General features: G+C 35.8%; 1 long non-coding RNA gene across 1 annotated transcript; it reads left to right on the top strand.

The window, feature by feature from the left end:
- Positions 1-7,796: 7,796 nt before the first annotated feature.
- On the top strand, positions 7,797-12,776 carry LOC121140297. Its single transcript, XR_005877066.1, has 3 exons — positions 7,797-7,856; positions 11,339-11,399; positions 12,624-12,776. It is a non-coding gene; the product is annotated as an uncharacterized LOC121140297 (long non-coding RNA).
- Positions 12,777-18,827: the final 6,051 nt, after the last annotated feature.

The following is an 18,827-nucleotide window of genomic DNA, read 5'->3' as shown; positions in this document are numbered from 1 at the left end:
TTCAAATGGTCAGCCATGAAATGATACTGGTAATATTACATGGACTGAGAATTTTGTATATAGTATGCATACAATCATATTATATTATACCATTCATATTGTATACTAATATATACCAGTTATTATAAATATAAGTATTTTAATGTTATATAATCTATTATATATCATATATATTATAATGTAATTAAATCATTTATCCCCATATTATATCATACATATTATAATGTAATTAAATCATTTATCCCCACCTTTTCTTTCTCCAAACCCTTCCATATATACATCATTGCTCTTTTTTGAATTCAAGTATTCATGTTCTCTTTATTGACTATTGGTAAATGCATGTGTGTGTGTGTGTGTGTGTGTGTGTGTGCGTGTGTGCATGTGTGTGTGTATCCATAAATATACTTCTTGATCTGTATGTTACTTGTTACTTGTGCATATGTTTTTAGGTCAGGGCTGATCATTTCATAATGAATAACCACCTGCTGAAGTCTGTCCTGTGAAATGTTATTTCTTCCATTCTCAGTATTTCTTAGTTTCCCATAGTTCTTTGTATAGGGTCAAGTCTCATGGTCTTTCCTCTAGCCACTTTCTCCTGTATGTTGTTATTGTCCTTATTTAGCTTGTGTTTAGGCAGTTATGCTGGTGAGATTTATGAATGTAGCTTCTGACACTACTAATAGACAATATTTTAATTGAAAATACACTACATCCCAATTGCAGTGTTTTCCTCTCTTTTCTCCTCACAGTTCCTCCCACTCCTCCCCCACCCCAGATCCAGTCCTTGTCTGTCAGCTTCTAAGTGATAACAATCAACTGCAACAAAATAAAACACAATAAAAATATCATATAGAGGCTAGACCAGGCTACCCAACAGAACAAAAAAGCCTCCTAACCAGGCACAAGCATCAGAAACCCAGCTATTCTCACTCTTGGGAGTCTGATAAAAATACTAAGCCAAAGGTTACAATATATATGGAGAGGAACTGGTGCATCCCTGTTCAGGCTCTGTGCTTACTGCTTCAGTCTCTGGGAGTTCACATAAGCCTTGCTCAGTTGATTCAGAGGGCCTAGTTCTCCTGCTGTCCTCCATTCCCTGTGGGTCTTATATTCTTTTCCCTTCTTCTTCAGGCTTCTCTGAGCTCTGAAGGCAGGGATTTTGTAGGGACACCCCACTTCGAGCTGTGTGTTTCAAGGACTCTCTTTCCATGTAATGTCTCACTGTGGGTCTCTGAATCTATTCCCATATGCTGCAGGAAGAAACTTTGCTGAGGATGGTATAAGCCACACCACTGATCTACGAGTATAGCAGAAAATCATCAGTAGTCATTTTATTGCATTTCTTTTAGACCCATAGTTTTTGGATTTATGCTAGGTCTGTGGGCATCTAGTCTCTGGTTCTTGGTCACCTACATAGTGCCATGAGGTTCTGACTTGTTTGGTGACTCCCATAAGTCTGGAATATGTCTTAGTGTATGTTATAGGGAAGGACAGATTGTAGGTCAAAAGTTTTGTGACTAGGTAGGTGTTTACATTTCTCTTTTGGTAGCTTGTACCTTCCCACACCAAACACAAAAATGTAGAGGTGAAGACCCCATGTGAGCACAGGTTCAACTCCATGTTCAATGAGTTGTGTGGATGTTGTCTTTCACAATGGGGACTCACTGTCAGTTTTAGAAGAGCAACCCATTGCCTTGGTAACAGCTGGGTTGTTTGAAAATTTCATTGGGATTCCCTTGGCCAAGAGGCCAATAGAATATAACACAATGAAGGAATTAGAAATCTTGTTTAGTGACAAGACATGGCCAATTGGAACTTTGTCTCCCCCATTATTAGGAAATATCATTAGGATCACCTTTATATATTTTAGGTAGTTTCTATTACATTACCTTTCCATATCATCTCTAAAATGCCCCTCAGTTCCAGCTGTCTCTCTGTACATACCTTCCCTCAAATATATCTCCCCCACGTCTCCACCTGTTCCTCTGATTCCTGCCACTGTCACCAGTGTACCCACCAAAATATTTATCCTATTTTCCCTCTTAGAGAGATTCATGTGTTCCCACTGGTCCCTTTCTCTATACTTAACCTCTTTGGATCTGTGGATTGTAGATTGTTTATCATTTATTTAATGGCTAGTAGCCATATATAAGTAAATACATACCATATCTATCTTTGTGGATTTGGATAATTTCACTCAGGATTAATTTTTCTAGTTCCACTCATTTGCTTGCAAATTTCATGGTGTCATTTTAAAATAGTGAAGTTCATGGGGGAAGTCCTTCTGTGTATATGTTGTCCTGTTGGTTGATAAATAAAGTACTGTTGGCCAATAGAGAAGCAAGTTAGGTGGGACTAGGAGTTGAAGAGGGGGACAAGTAAGAATTAGTTTGTTGATCAATAATATCTCATCTCACTCTAAGCTTAGATACTGAGAAACTGGCAAATGTACCATAGTTTCTTTATCTATTCTTCTGTTGAAGGACATCTAGGTAGTTTCCAGTTTCTGGATACTGTAAATACAGCCTCAATGACCATGGTTGAACAAGTGCCTTGATATAGGATGAAGTCTTCTTTGGGTATATAACCGAGAGTGGTATATTTGGGTCTTGAGGTATATTTATGCCCAACTTTCTGAGGAATTACCATAGTGATTTCCATAGTGACTGTAAATGTTTGCACCATATCCTCGATAGAATATGCTGTCACATATATTATTGATCTTAGCCATTCTGGCAGGTATAAAATAGAATTTCGGGATCATTTTGATTTTCATTTTCCTAATGGCTAAGAATGCTGAACTTTTTTTAAGTGTTTCTCAGTCATTTGAGTTTCCTCTATTGAGAGTTCTCTGTTTAGATCTGTACTCTACTTTTTAAATGGGTTAGTTGATTTTTGGGTAACCAGCTTCTCAAGCTCTTTATATATTTTGAATATTAGTATTCTATCAGATGTGCAATTGGTTAAAAAAATCTTTTTTTTTCAATTTCCATGCTGCTGCTTGTCTGAATGATGGTGTTCTTTGCCTTATAGAAAAATTTCAGTTTCAGAAGGACCCATTTATTAATTGTTGATCTTAGTGACTATGCTGTCATTATTATGTTCAGGAAGTCTTCTGTGCTAATGCATTTAGGGCTATTCTCTGCTTTCTCTTGTATTAACTTCACTGCATCTGGATTTCTGTTGAGGTACTTGGTCCATTTGATCCTGAGTTTTGTGCATGATGAAAGAAGTATGGACCTATTTTCATTCTTCTACATGCAGACATCCAGTTTGATTGGCATCACTTTTTGAAGAGGTTTTCTTTTTGGTGTCCATATGTGTTTGAATTTATGTCTGCGTTTTAAATTTGATTCTGTTGATCAACTTGTTTGCTTTTATGAAAATACCATGCAATTTTTATTACTGGAGCTCTGTAGTACAACTTGAAATCAGGATGGTGGTACCTCTGGAAGTTCTTTTATTCTTCAGTATTGTTTTAGCTATCCTGAATTTTTGTTGTTTTCATATGAAATTGAGAACTGTACTGTAAGGTCTGTAAAGAATTGTGTTGGAATTTTGATGGGAATTATATTAAATTTGTAGATTGCTTTTGGTAGGATGGGTATTATTTTAATCTTACAGATTCATGATCATGAAAGGTCTTTCCATCTTCTGATTTCTTCACTTATTTTCATCAAAGATTTGAAGTTGTATCATAAAATCATACAGGCCTTTCATTTGCTTACCCTGGGATACTTTATATTATCTATTTCCCTGATTTCTTTTTCAGTTCATTTGTCACTTGTATATAGGAGGGCCACCAATTTTTTAGTTGATTTGTATTCATCTACTTAGCTTAAGCATTTATCAGGTGTAGGAATTCGGTGGTAGTATTTTTGGGGTCAGTTATTTATACTATCATATCATCTTCAAATAATGATACTTTGACTGCTTCCTTTCAAATTTGTACCCAACTTGATCTTCTTCAGTTGTCTTTCTCCTCTAAGACTTAAGTAGTATATTGAATAGATATGAAGAGAACTTTATTTTGTTACTGATGATAGTGAAATTGCTTTGAATTTTGATCCACTTAAGTTGATTATGGCTATGGACTTGCTGAAAACTGCCTTTATTATATTTAGTTTGTCTCCAGGACTTTTATCATGAAGGGGTGTTGGATTCTGCCAAAGGCCTTTTTGGCATCTAATGAAATAATCATGTATTGTTTTGTCCTTTCATTTCATTTATATGGTGGAGTACAGTAATTGATTTTCACATATTGAACCATCCCTGAATCTCTAGCACAAAGCCTATTTTATCATGTTCTATGAATATTTTTAATGTGTTCTTGAGTTTGGTTTGTCAGTATTTTTTTTGAGAATTTGTACATCTATGTTTATAAGTGACATTGATCAGTAAATCTTTTTCTTGGGTATTTGTGTGGTTGGAACATCAGGGTAATTGTGCCTTCATAAAATAAACTGGGCAATGTTCCTTGTTTTTCTATTTTGTGGAACAATTTGAGAAGTATTGGTGCTAACTATTCTTTGAAATTCTGGTAGAAATATTTGCTGAAACTATCTGGCCCTCAGCTTTTTTTTGGTTGGATTTCCTTGTTGTCTGTTGTTATGTCTCCCTTTTGTATCTGATTTCTTTTTTTAAAAATTGAATATTCTCTCTTAATGTTTTAATTAGTTTGAATAAGAATTTGACTATCCTGTGGAGTTTTCTCGAAGAACCAACTCTGTTTCACTGACTTTTTGTTTTTATTTTGTTCGTTTCATGTCTGAGTTTGATTATGTCTTTCATCTATTCTTCTTGGGTATGATTACTTCTTTTTCTTCTAGAACTTTCAGATGTGCTGTTAAGTTGCTAATATGAGATATCTAAAATTTTGTTTTGCAGGTACTTAGTGCTTTGTACTTGTCTCTAAGAACTGCAGTCACTGTGTCCCATGCATTCAAGTATGCTGTGTATTTATTTTCATTGAATTCTACAAAGACTTTAATTTGTTTCTTATTCCTGTCTTGACTCAACTTTTATTCAGTAGAGTTTTTTTTCAGTTTCCACAAGTGTGTAAGTTTCCTGTTGTTTCTGTTGTTTATATTCAGCTCTAATCCATGGTGGTCTGATAGGATGCAAGAGATAATGCAATTTTCTTGTATCAGTTGAATCTTGCTCTGTGTCTGAGTATGTGATCAATTCTAGAGAAAGTCCATAAGAAAGAACATTCTTTTCTGTTTGAGTAAAATGTTCTGTCAATATCTGTTAGGTTCATTTGGTTTATAATATCTGTTAGATCCAGCACTTTTCTGTTTAGTTTTTGTCTGTATGACCTGTCCATTAGTGAAAATAGAGTAGTGAAGTCTTCCACTATCAGTTATGGTCAATTTGCTGTTTCAGTTGTAGTAATGTTTCTCTTACAGACCTGGATGCCCTTATTTTTTGGGGCATAAATATTAAGAATTGCAATGTCTCTTGATGGATTTTTCTTTGATAATCACATCATCTCATTCCCTATATCTTTTTACTGATTTTGGTTTGAAGCCTATTTTTATTACATAATAAAATGCCTAAACTAGCTTGTTTCCTAGGTCCATTTGCTTGGAATATTTTTTTCCAATTTTTTTTTAAACTGAGGTAATGTCTGTTCTTGATGTTGAGGTGTGTAGAGTGTAGCCTTCCTTGCCAGCCTTGTTCACTCTACAGAGGTGTATTTTTTAGGTACAGTAGAAATAGAGGTCCTGTTTTCATATCCATCTGTTAGTCTGTGCCTTTTTATTGGAGAATTGAGACCATTAACATTCAGAAATATCAATGACCAAAGATTGTTCATTCCTATTATTTTGTTGTTGGTGGTGGTAGGACATATTTGTGTGTGTATGTGTGTTCAACAACAAGGACTTACATTTAACCTTTAGGGAGCAACTAAAGGCAATAACAATAACCTCTATATATTGGGGAGTCTCCTGAAGAACACTGAAGGGCTTCTCATGCCTGGAATTTGGGTTTTTGATAAGTTGTTTTTAACTCTTGGAGGGAGCATTATCTGTCAGGTGAAAAAATCATTTAAACAGTATCTGTATAAAGAGAAATAACATGTATTATAAAGTTTTTTGGATTAGTAATTAATATGATATCTTATAATTTTTCAGATATCCTTACTCATATTTTAACTCACCTTGTTCCTATTGTATTTATTCACCCCCTCCCTAATTAGAGGTACCCTTTTTCCATTTCTCTAATCTGATCATTTGTGCCCTACTAGTCCATTGTCTATTTGTCTCCTACCCATCTACCCAGGCAGCAGTCCCCTTTTCTTTCCTGGTTTCTGTAGTAACTCCAGGATCCTCTGATAAAAAGTAACAAGCAATGTTTGTATTTCTATGTATGAGTGACCTCACTAAATATGATCTTTTCTAGTTCTATCCGTTTACCTGAAAACTTCATGAGTTCACTTTTCTTTACCACTGAAGAAGTGTGTTTGTATTCTATACTATGGTGTTCTGTAGTGTAATTGTATCACACTGTCATTATTCATTCATGGGCTGAAGACAATTTAGATTGTTTTCATTTCCTAGCAATTGTGAATATAGCATCTTTTAACATGACTGAGCAAATATCTGTGGCATAGGCTTTTGAGTGCCTTGGGCCAAGGGGTTATCACTAGCTGGGTCACATGGTAAATTTGGTTTTAGCTTTTTGAGAATCCTCCATATTTATTTTCATAGTAGTTGAATCAGTGTGAAATATTTTTTACATTAAAAAGAACTCTTCTTGCTCTTTTATCAATCTACTTCCCTACTTTACCTGCATTTCTTCTTTAATAATCCCCAGCATTTATCAATTTATTACCCATTTATATAAATTGTCATTTTAAGCATATAGTACTATAGAAAATATACATTTAATTTTTGAGTCAGCCTTTTAATTAATGTTCAACATAATTACCTGGAGATTCCTTTAGGTATTGTAACTATTTAGGTATCAATAGTTTTCTCTTTTAAAAAATTCTGGGGTTAATAACTGTGTAGATGCACATACTTTGTTTAACAATTTATCAATCATAGAGCATTTGAGTTGCTTCTATGTTTTGGCTACTATGAATAAAGCCACTCTAGCATTAGTTTTATTTTTGTGTAAACGTATTTTTATGTCAGTGGGGTAATTGCCCAGGAGTATAATTGCTAAATTATGTAGTAGATGCATATTTAGTTTTCAGAGACATTGAGTACTATTTTCCAGTGTGCCTATTCTAATCTACATTCCCAATCTGTATTAATGACCTAATTTATACAAATCTAGTTAATATGTGGTATCATTTAAAAAATCCCTTCTGATAGGCATGTTCTCATATTTTATATGGCTTTAATTTTGTATTTCCCTTATTACTAATGATATTGAACGTTTTGATGAGTTTCTTTGCTATCTGCATATAGTCTAAAATAAAGTCTCTCCTTGTGTATTTTCCCATTATTTTAATTAATTGTTTGTTTTATTCTGTAGGGCACTGTGGGTTCTTTATACATTCTCAATACAAAGTCTTTTGTTACATAAATGAATTTAAATATTTTTCTCAGTTGATGGCTTATCTTTTTGTCTTTGAAAGTTAGATTTGAAGGGCAAGTCTTTAATTTTGATGAGTGTCGTGTCATGTTTCCCTTTTATTTATTGTGTTTTCCTCTTATTTTATCATGCATGCAGTATTATGTGTTTTGATCAAACCCATTCCAGTTCTTCCCCCTCATCTCCCTCACTGCCTCACCATTTTTTCAGTTCCCAATTTCATGCTCCTCTTACTCTTTCTTTGTCAGCTGTTTTCAGTTAATGCTGCCTGAATGGGACTGAGAATAGAACCATCAACTGGAAAGCAGGTACAGTTTTTTAGGAGTTGTATCTCTGAAGAAAACTGGTTCCCTTTACTCATAGCCAACAGCTTTATGAAGTGGTAGGACTCCATGAGCTGCTCCCTTATTCATGCTGGGTAGTTTGATCTTGTATAGGTCTTGTACATGCTGTCATAGTCATTGAGAGTTCTTGCATTCAGTGGTCCATTGTGTCTAAGAACTCATTGCCTAGCATTAGATTCAGAAGATTTTATTTTTTTCTAAAAGTATCATGAGGTTATGTTTTACATTGAACTACCTGACACATTTGAATTACATACTATGCAACATGCAAGTTAAGTCTCTAGCATATCTTTTTATTCCATCATTATTTATTTAAGATGATGCCTCTTCACCATGATGACCCTGTTGTATCTTTGTCAAAGATGAGTTATACTTATTAGTTAGGCTCTATTTCAGAGTTTATAGTTTTTAAAATTATTTTATATGTTTATTTTTCTATCATTAATACAGTATTGGTTAGTGTGGATAGATTTCTCTTAAAACCAGTAAAATAGATTTATTCTATTTTTTCTTTCAAATTTGTTGTAATTACTTTTGGCTATTTTGCATTCTTACACAATGTTAGAACTATTATGTCTGTATCTACAAAAGCATTTCTTGGATTTTTATAGTAAATGTGAAAAAAAACCCCATCAGTTTACAGAGAATGACATCTTTGCTATAGTGACTCATTCAATACATGAACACAATACATATGATTTCTTTTTAACTCTCTTGATTTATTTTAGCAAATGAGTCAAAATGCATTTTCTTACATATATACTTAAATGAGTGTTTTTGAGCAGTTATGATATTGCTTCTTTCATTTTAGTGTTGATACACCTATTGAAAGTACACAAAATTAATTTTGTGTGCCTCTTTTATTTTGTGGTTTTGAAGAAACAGTTGTAAATGTTTCTAGAATATAAGTAAAAATTGATGTTCTGTCCTTAACTAGTTAACAGAATTCTCCAATGAGAAAATGTGGGCCCAGAAATTTATTTTTATATGAGTTTAAGGAGTTATGAGTTCAGGGTATGCAAAATGTTTCAGCAGTTAAGGATGTTTAGTGAAAAATTTGAGGACTTGAATTTGATACTCAGAACATACACAGTGACTCCCTTTGGCCACTGCTCCCTGCCTTCTTTCTTCCCAGAATTCTTCTAGTCTGGTAGCCCTGCCTATATTTTCTGTATGGCTATTGGTCAATCAGCATTTCTTTATCAACCAACAAGGGAAACATACATTCACAGCATAAAGAAGGACATTCCCCATCAGTGTGTTTATTTTCTAGAGTATAATTAAAATGGAGCAAGGCATTCAATTTAATTGAACAAATGTAACTTAGATCTCAGTCCTGCTGATTAACAGTATTATTGAGTTATTTTATATCTCTGCTCCTCTGCCTAGTTCTTTGATTTGCTGAGACATAGATATTGAACTCTCCAACAATAACTATGGTGATCAATGTTTCCTTTTGCTTCTATGCTTTTTGTTTCAGATATTTTGCTGGATTTTAAATATATTTTATTTATCAATTTTTATTTATCATTTTTTCAGTGATGGTGAGTCAACTCAGGATCCAGTATCTGCTGGTTAGCCCTCCACCATTGGCTGTTTTCTTAGCCTTTGCAATTATGTTTTCTGGCACATAAACATTTAATATGTTTCCTTAGGAAATCAACTCATATATTATCACATAATATTCTGTTCTATTTCTAGTAAGTGTTTTGTTCCAACTTCTACTTTCTATGATATTAGCAGCCATATATGTGTTCTTTTGTTAATACTTGACATGAGAAATTAGATCTAGAGAACTGAAACCTTGACTAGATTGCATTTGTTCCGATTGAGGAAACATTTCCTATAAAGAGGATTAAGGACAGCAGTTGGCGTCAGATGTCTTGCATGGTATTCCTAATGAATTCACCTTAAAATGTACAGATTAAAAGTGCTAGATGATTGAGAAATTTCACAACAGTCAGAAGGATGGGTGGATGAAGTTACTAAGTTGGGGCTGATTGAGTATTTGTGAACAACATTAGAAGAAAAGGAGCATGTGTACCTGAAAACAAAATCAGCGTGACTGAAGAAAATAGTAAATATCATCATAACAATGCCTAATGATACTCTGCTAAACTTACAAATTGGTGCCTAACCCGATAGTCATCAGGGAGGCTTCATCCAGCAACTGGTGGAAATAGATGCAGAGACCCACAGTCAAATAGTAGGCCAAGCTTGGGAAATTCTGCTGAAGAGAGGGAGGATGGATTGTAGGACCCCAAGAGGTCAAGGACATCACAAAGGAACCCATATAATAAACCAAACTGCGCTCACAAGAGATCATAGAGACTGAACTGACAACCAGGGAGCCTGCTGCCTGGGACTGACCTAGGCCTTCTGTTACAAATGTATAGCGTGATCTTCTTATGGGACTCCTAACAGTGGGAGCAGGATCTGTCTCTGACTCTTGTTCAGGCTTTTGCGACTATGTTACACATACTGCTTTGTCTCACTAACTTGGTATGTCATGTTTTGCTGATATCCATAGTAGGCCTGCTCCTTTCTGAATAGAAACAGTATGGATGGCTGGTAAGGCAGACTGCAGACAGGGAGGGAGGCATGGAAGGAGAGGAGGGATAGAAACCCCAGTCAGGATGTAAAATAAATAAATGAATGAAACAAAAAAATCAGGTAATAGCAAATATTGATACTTTGAGGATATTTTAAACTCTAGGCCTCAAGCAGATGCAGTATGAGAAAAGCAATGTGGTTGTTCTTTTTCAAAACTAGCCTATGAAAATGACTACAGGGTAATTCTTGTTGTACAGAGGAAACTCAGCCCATTTCTGAAGTTGGCAAAAGAGCAGAATTACAGTCACCTTTCCAATTTTTTTCCAGGAGCTTCTCACACGAACTGACATTTCCCCTGGCGGTGAGCTCTGCCATGTTCTTTCCTTGCTCATCACTCTGGGGTTCAATGTAACAAACTGTCACTGCTGCTGCTTCATCTTCCAGGACACCGCCCCCCCCCCCCCCCGCTTCTTTGAAAGTCTGAGTGGTGACAGATTTTCTGTCTAGCTTCCTATAGCCCCAGATTGTTTTAATTACTGCTTTTGTGTTTTCCTAGATGGTAAACTGTGAAAATGGCCTCTGGTTGTTTAAGTTAACTAGTTTTCATTTTTTTAATGAAACAAAACAAAGATATATGATTGGATAAAAAAATCTCAGTCCATATGACCTAGGGATCTATTGATTTGTTCATTTATTCAGTAGGGGGGAATTTATCTACTGTGCTCACCCCATTTTGAGCACAGAGATTTTAGTTAATTAATTAATTAATTAATTAATTAATTTTTAGTTTATGTTATTGACAGTGTCTGAAAGGAAGAGAAATATTTTTGTCCTTCACCGATCTATGCATTTTCTAATTTATACCCCTTTCCTGCAATGTATTATTTACACAGAAGCAAGAAAGGCGATACAAGAAGAGAAGGATACGTTCCTGAATGAGGACTCAACAATGAGGTGTGGGCCCACAATGCATATTGTGACATTTATGTTAAGCTCATAAGGAAGATCGTCCATCTAGTCTTAGTGTCCCTGCTTGTAACATGTGCAGCAACAAAGCCCTTTGACTTGTATACAGGTTTATATGTGTGGCAACTCATGACAGGATGCTTTGTCTATTGCAGTTCTTTAATTTGTGGAAGAGACTGCTAGGCTCCTTGTCTGCCATTCTTTGTCTTAATTGAAGTGGGAGTGTAAATCTAGTATAGTGCCTGTTCAGTGAAGCAGCTTTCTGAAGAGAAAGGATGCACTGGGATGATGGCATTAAGAAAATGGGAGGAGCCGGGCATTGGTGGCGCATGCCTTTAAACCTAGCACTCGGGAGGCAGAGGCAGGCAGATCTCTGTAAGTTCGAGGCCAGGCTGGACCGACAGCCTCCAAAACAGAGAAACCCTGTCTCATAAAACCAAAAAAAAAAAAAAAAAAGAAAAAGAAAATGGGAGGAAAGGAAAAAGTGAGAGGTTTGGGAAATAATTTAGTTTTTAAGGCTTCTAAATGACAAGAGTTATTGTCATAGACAATGGACTTTTCTCCCAGAAAAGGGGGACTTTTTAACTAGCAATGAGGTTAAGGTTCAGCCCAATGTTAGATTTGTTTCAGTAATACCTACCAAGCCATCACAAGCCACAATGCTGTGTTGGGATATGTTTTTCACTGATAATATGTTTTTTATTAAGAGATTACTCTTTTTCTGATTACTGTTCTCATCACATCATACATGTGTACTTAGACATATTTAAGCATTATTGATTCTCTAATTAATTATTGATTCTCTAATTAATTCTCATAATAAGACTGCATAGAAAATGCTACTGTTCATTTACACTGCAGTTGAGAAAACAAAGAGGCAAAGATAATAGTGGCAAGCTGATAGTGCCAGAGGCTGGTAAGTCTCAGAATAAACCCAAGTTTAGAAATTCTAGCCATCTTTTTTCCCATATGAAGATGGAGCTCTTTTTGTCTAGCTGCACATACCCTGCCACCTCTATACAGGCAATCTAAATATGTCATTGCTCATGAGCTATTTGGACTAACGATCACACTTTGTTAGAATGACATATTTGACAATGTGCTAAATAGCCTTCTGCTATGAATAGCCCTCTGAATGAGTTAGCTTGCAGGCTGGAAGGCTTGTTCTGGTTAAATCAGTTCTAATCTTTACTTCTTTTTCTTCTTCTGTAGCTCTGTGCTAACTTTGGAAGTTCCTGTTTCCATCCTGAGTTGCTACCTCCTTTTCTGCCTTGAAGCTTGGTTACTCTTCCATTAAACAGCTAACAGCAGCTTCAGCACCATGGACAGCGTATTTTAATGAAGTGGTAATAGGATGGAGAGTTAGACAGGTCTTGATTAAAATGGAGTACTCTGATTAAAGATTACAGTCGGTTCCTGTTTCTTCATGCAATTCTGATTTTCCTTCTGGATAGGAAGCTTCTTCCCAGTCATAGATGACTGCAGTGCAGTTTGTGTATGCTGCTCCTCCAAATAACTTTTAATTAGACATTTAAATTAGACTGGTGCTGGTTCACTGAATTCAGAATTTTTATATTTCTTCAATCCAATTATTATAGTTGTTTTAATTCACCAGTTCATAGCTGGATTGTCATTTATTTTACTATTGCTTATTATTACATTAAAACTATAATTCCTATATTTACTCACTAATAAGATAATTTATAAATTAAGAAATATATAAATAATCATATTCAAAACAAATAAAATAAAGGAAAACTGGCTAAGGCACCAACTGCATAATCAGAAGTTAGGTGTTCTCTAGTCTGATGAGGATAAATGATTTTAAAAAATTGAAATTTAAAGGTAAGTACACAGGAAAGCCTCAGGATTTCCTTTGTCCTTTAGGCAGGGAAAGAGGAAGTAGGCCCTGTCCTGATGAGAGGAGCAATTTTATGGACTCACTCCAAAGTCTCCACTGGCCAGAAATCTGTTTCTGTTGCAGACTGGGTGAGTCTTCCCAGGAAAAGGGAGACAGGTTTTGAGGAGAAGTGAAGGGTTAAGCAGATGGAAGAACATTTCCTAAATGTTATATAGTGCAGGCATAGTTCTGGGTACTTTTCCCATTCAATACTCTAAAACTGTTATAAAGTATTATTGTTTTTGTCTCCACTTATAGAGGAGAAACAAAGCAAAGAGAAGCTAAGAAACTTATCCAAGATCACACAGATATAGACATGAAAGGAAAGCAAGATTTTAATCCAACCTCTCTGTCTCCTGAACTTTCACTTTCTAATCTCCTCCCCCCTCCCAACTGTCACACAATGTGGTAAGTTGGGAAAAGTAGCAAGCTGGCCTGAGATGTCAAGTCAAGTCATTACAAATGGTTGCAGCTCTTGGATAATATTGTAGCCATTGTTAGTATTCAATATGAACATGTTATCATGCTGAGCTTAACAACAAAGACAAAATGTTACAGTGAAGAGAAACCAAGGAATTGGCATGTGCCTTTGAGGAGATGGACAAGTGTAACTGAAGGCAAGAACCAAGGGTTGGAACCAACATTCTCCTTTCATGAACTCGAATGAGAAGACAACTCATTCACACACAACTGCCCAATTCCATGACAGGGCACTTTTATATTCTTTACTCCTAAATGCCAATTTTGTGACACATGATGTAAAAGGCATAAGGAGTAAACCTTGAAGCAGCCTGTCACCTGTGAGTTCAGACACTCCACTCAATCTGGTATACCCTGACCTTGATTGTAGGTGCATAGGATTAGGAATTAGGAGTTGGAGGGATCAAAGAGACCAACTATGAGGATTCAATAGAGCAAAAGAATTTTTCCTTTATGCTCCAGCATCCCAACAGTGTCTCTAACTTGAGATGTTATTGTCCATCTTCTTTGCATTAGCTAGACCCCAGATAATGGGCAAAAGTATCTCAATAGGAATATGCAATAGTCAACATAGATACACAGAAAACAGGTGCACCAAAGCATACTTGGTTCTTTATGATACTTCAAGCTCTGCTTCAAAGTATCCAACTTTTAAGAGCTAACAAAATGTTTGTCTATAATCTCTGTAGAATGTAGGACTGGTGCCTGAAGGTCATATGTAAGGGCAAATGGCATGTATCTGCTAGTAACAGTTACCAAGTTCTTTTTTTTTTAAAGCAGACTTTTTAAAAAATTTTAATAATAAACAAGCTTGTTCCACATGTCAATCCCAGCTCCCTCTCCCTCCTCTCCTCCCCTTCCCCCCACCGACCTCCTATCCTACCCCCCCCTTTTTGCTCCCCAGGGAGGGTGAAGGTTTCCATAGGGGACCTTCAAATTTTGTCATATCATTTGGAGCAGGCTCCATGTGTCTTGGTTGAGAGAGTATCCTCTATGTGCAATGGGCTCCCAAAGTCTATTTGTACACCAGGGACAAACACTTATCTACTACCAGAAACCTCATAGATTGCCCAGGCCTCTTAACTGACACCCACATTCAAGGGGTCTGAATCAGCCCCATGCTGGTTTCTCAGCTATCCAGGTCAGCTGTGGGTTTCTCCAGCCTGGTCTTGACCCCTTTGCTCATCACTTCTCCCTCTCTGCACCTTGATTCCAGGAGTTTGGCTTAGTATTTAGCTGTGGGAATCTTACCAAGATCTTTTAACACTATTTTTAACATAGCATACAAAGTTTCAGGTATTACATCATTTTTGAATCAAGTGTGTTTTAATATATTCCATATTCCTTTCATCTCCCCCACTCCAAGCTACCCCTAATCACCAGTCTCTTTCCTTTTGTATTACCTCATGTATTCTTTGCCCAACATATCCTTCCTCAGCACCTATGATTTTACCTTCCCTTTATTTTATCCACATTTACATGTACACACACATACACACACATACATATATTCTAACCAATCACAAATGCTTTGAATCTCTAATATTTTTCTAACATATTCCCTGTTATTGAAAGTAGACAGAATCAGTGTCTAGTGTTTGTATTAAATAATACTAAGTCAATAATTCCGATATTGTCTCTAGTAGTGATTTAATTGTGGAAACAGACATGGTCACTCAGCAGTCATTTGGGGGTAGTGTTATAAATTTCATACAAGGAAAAGCAAGTCCCTGCCTTTCAGAGTTCCTCCTATATCCTCACATTGCACAGGTATTTGTGACAATAATCACCTGGCTTTATTCATACTAAAGCCCATCAATAAGACTTTGAAAGCCATGGAGATATTTAAATTTCCTATGGTGTGAGATAAGGCTCTTTCTCATTACTCTAAGAATAGCCCAGTTTCCAAAGCCATTCAGAAATCTACAGAGGGAGAGTTGGCTAGCAGGGCTTGCAATAAACTCTTATTAACACTATCAAATATAATCTGTTTTTGTCTTGACCTCACTTTAGATTCTCAGCAGGTATAATGGACAGATTTGTAGAGTTTCTTTTTCCCTTTTAAAAGACTAGATAAATGTACCTTTTTCTCTCATCAGATTATAAATGTCCAATGTAAATGGAAAGTTCATTGCTTTCCTTGATAACAGACGTAATCTCCCCAATGGATGCCCCTCTGTCAGAAGACATACAAGATAGTCCTAGAGACTGTTTTTGGTTAGAATTGGTTCAGAATAAGCTTTATTTCCCAGTCTATGTACCTTAACCTCTCTCTGGTTAACACAATAAGGAAAAAATGTATCCACTTTCAACATAGAAAAAAAGCGTGCTCTCCCCTGGTTTCAGCTACACTTGGCTGTGTTGGCCCTCTACAGCTTGTTGTGATTGATCCCTGTGTGTAAGTTTTCCAATTAGATTGTGTTATCCTATTTCTTTAGGTAGGTGGACATTTGTGAAAAATGAGGGGAAGAATGAGAGACAACCAGGAACACTGCTAGCAGAGCAATGACTGCAATGATCAGCTCAGATTGAAAGTGTAAGGAAAATCGCATCAAAATAGAGGCCACTGGCTATAATTGGCAGTTTATACATTTCCATATTTGTTCATTTTTGTCAATTTAGGTTCTTTTCTTGAACACCTGGGAAAAGCAAAGTACACACAGCAACACAAATTTTGACTCAAGTCAAACAGCTAAATCGTAGTAGCGGTGGCTTTGGAACAATTGGTTAATAGTTTATTCCTTTTCTAGGAGGGAAATCGGAACCTAAAAAGAAAGTATGGTTTCAAACTGTAGCTCCAGAGCCTTTGTTCCAGCTGTGCTCCTTCTTGGCTATTTGTGTTGGGAAAACTAAGACAAATTATGCTTCCATCTGTGAAATACTAATAATAATGTCTTTGGTTCAAGATGTGGTAATTTACATTAAATAATTTCATTTTATTTTAGCAGTGACTAAATAATGTTGTCTAGTTTGTCTGTTGTTGACCTTTATAATAAAATCACATTTTGAAACAGAAGTTAAAGTGTCTATGTTTTATTTAAGAGTAGGGGCTACCAAACATGGGTGCATTGTTTTAATTTCATAGTATCCCTTTTATTCTTTTTATGTTTTTTCATTGAAAACAGATTTTTTCTCATACTATACATCTAAACCACAGTTTCTCCTCCCCCCACTCTTCATAGCCACTCCCCACTCCCCTTTCTCTCAGATCTAATCCCCTCAGTTTCCTCTTCAGAAAAGAGCAGATCTATAAGAGATGATAGTCAGATAGGGCGAAATAAGATATATTTAGACAAGGCAAAAATCCTCATGTAAAGGCTAGACAAGACAACCCAATTGAAGGAAAGAGTCTCAATAGTAGACAAAAAGCAAGACAAACACCTTCTCCTAACCTCTTTTAGGAGTTCCACAAAAACAGCAAGATAACAGGCATAATACATACACAGGGGACCTGGTGCAGACCCATTCAGGCCTCAAGCTTGCTGTTTCAGTCTCTGTGGGCCTATGTGAGCCTACTTCATTTAATTAGTGGGTCTTGTTCTCCTCATGTCCTCTATTTCCTCTGACTCCTACAGTCTTTTCTCCTCCTTTTCCATGGGGTTTCCTATCTCAAAGGGGAGGGACCTGGTGGAGAGTTGCTTTTCACCTATCTAGGGATGTGTATATCTTAGGTTTAGTATTTTTATATTTTCTGATGACAAAGAAGGATGAAATATTTACTCTAGTTTGAGAGATTTTCTGCTTTGAAAAATGGTAGGATATGCACTTTATGAACAAATTTAAGTTACTTGGACATATTACAGACAATTTGAAAGGGCATTAATTATCACTGGATATATCTATCATTGTTGTAAAAAATGCAATCAGTCATTTTAAACTACATAGTTTTGTTAAATCAGTTTCTGAAAGACTGAACAATCCCCAAAGGAGTTAATTGGTACTTTATTTAACACAGTACTCAAATGTGTGACAAGTATGTGAAGTAGACAAACAATTGCATTAATCACTTGGAAAATGACACAGCTCTTCAATAAGTAAAATGCAACCAATAAATCAATAAATAAAATAGAAAATAAGAGAGGAATAATAAAACACTAAGTGAATTCTATGGATAACAGTACTGGGGATGTAGGACATTGGGAATTCTTATAATACTGTGTTGAGATGTAAAATGGTTTGGGCACTTTGGAAACTGGTAGTTTACAAAAGCTAAGAGTATGAATACTTTATAATCTAACATATTCTCTCCTAAGCATATCCCCAGTCAGATACATACATGTGAAAAGACATCTGTAGAAATTCATATAATGATTTCCACAGAGCTTCCCTCTGGAGATGCATCAAATAATCTCTATTAAAAAAAGTGATGAACTATGGCATATTTATACAATGGAACAATGTCTATAAATGAGTAAACTTGAACCAGTACTGCAAACAGAAGTATAAATACATCTCAAAACATTATATACAATTAATGTGTTCAGACAAAAGAATAAATTATATATGATTTCATTCAAACAAAAGTTGAAAACAAATTGAGTATGTTAGAAGTCAAAGTAGTGGTTACTTTTGGAGAGATGAGAAGGAAACATTAGAAAATTGATTGGTTGTCCTCTACAGTGCTGTTATTGACTCCGTAACTAAGTTCAGTTTGTGAAAATTTGTCAGATCATATATTTGTGATCTGTGTAATTTTACAGTTGTAGATTGCATGACAATAATATGTTTAACAAATTGTAGCTTTCAGTAAAGTGCCAGGGCTAGAAGTCTTTAGGAAAATATCATTCAGCTGTACACAGATTACAATGAAAATATTTTCTATCATTCACAAATTAATTCCACTTAGCCTAACACCTGCTGCACATCTGTACTCCCCAAAGGACACAGTAGGTTAAACAACCAGAATCATAGCAGTTGGAGAGCAAATGAGAGATATAGGCCAGGGAGTGAGAGATAAGCTTCCAATTGACACAAAAATAAATAAGTGAGTTGATAGGGGGAGTAAGGAAAGTGAAAATCATGATTGTTGGTGGGCC

The sequence above is a fragment of the Mesocricetus auratus genome, unplaced genomic scaffold (genome assembly GCF_017639785.1).
Source record: "Mesocricetus auratus isolate SY011 unplaced genomic scaffold, BCM_Maur_2.0 Super-Scaffold_100004, whole genome shotgun sequence".
In the NCBI taxonomy this organism is placed as follows: Eukaryota; Metazoa; Chordata; class Mammalia; order Rodentia; family Cricetidae; genus Mesocricetus; species Mesocricetus auratus.
Note: the sequence above shows the minus strand (reverse complement) of the source record. Positions and strands in the feature narration are given on the sequence as shown.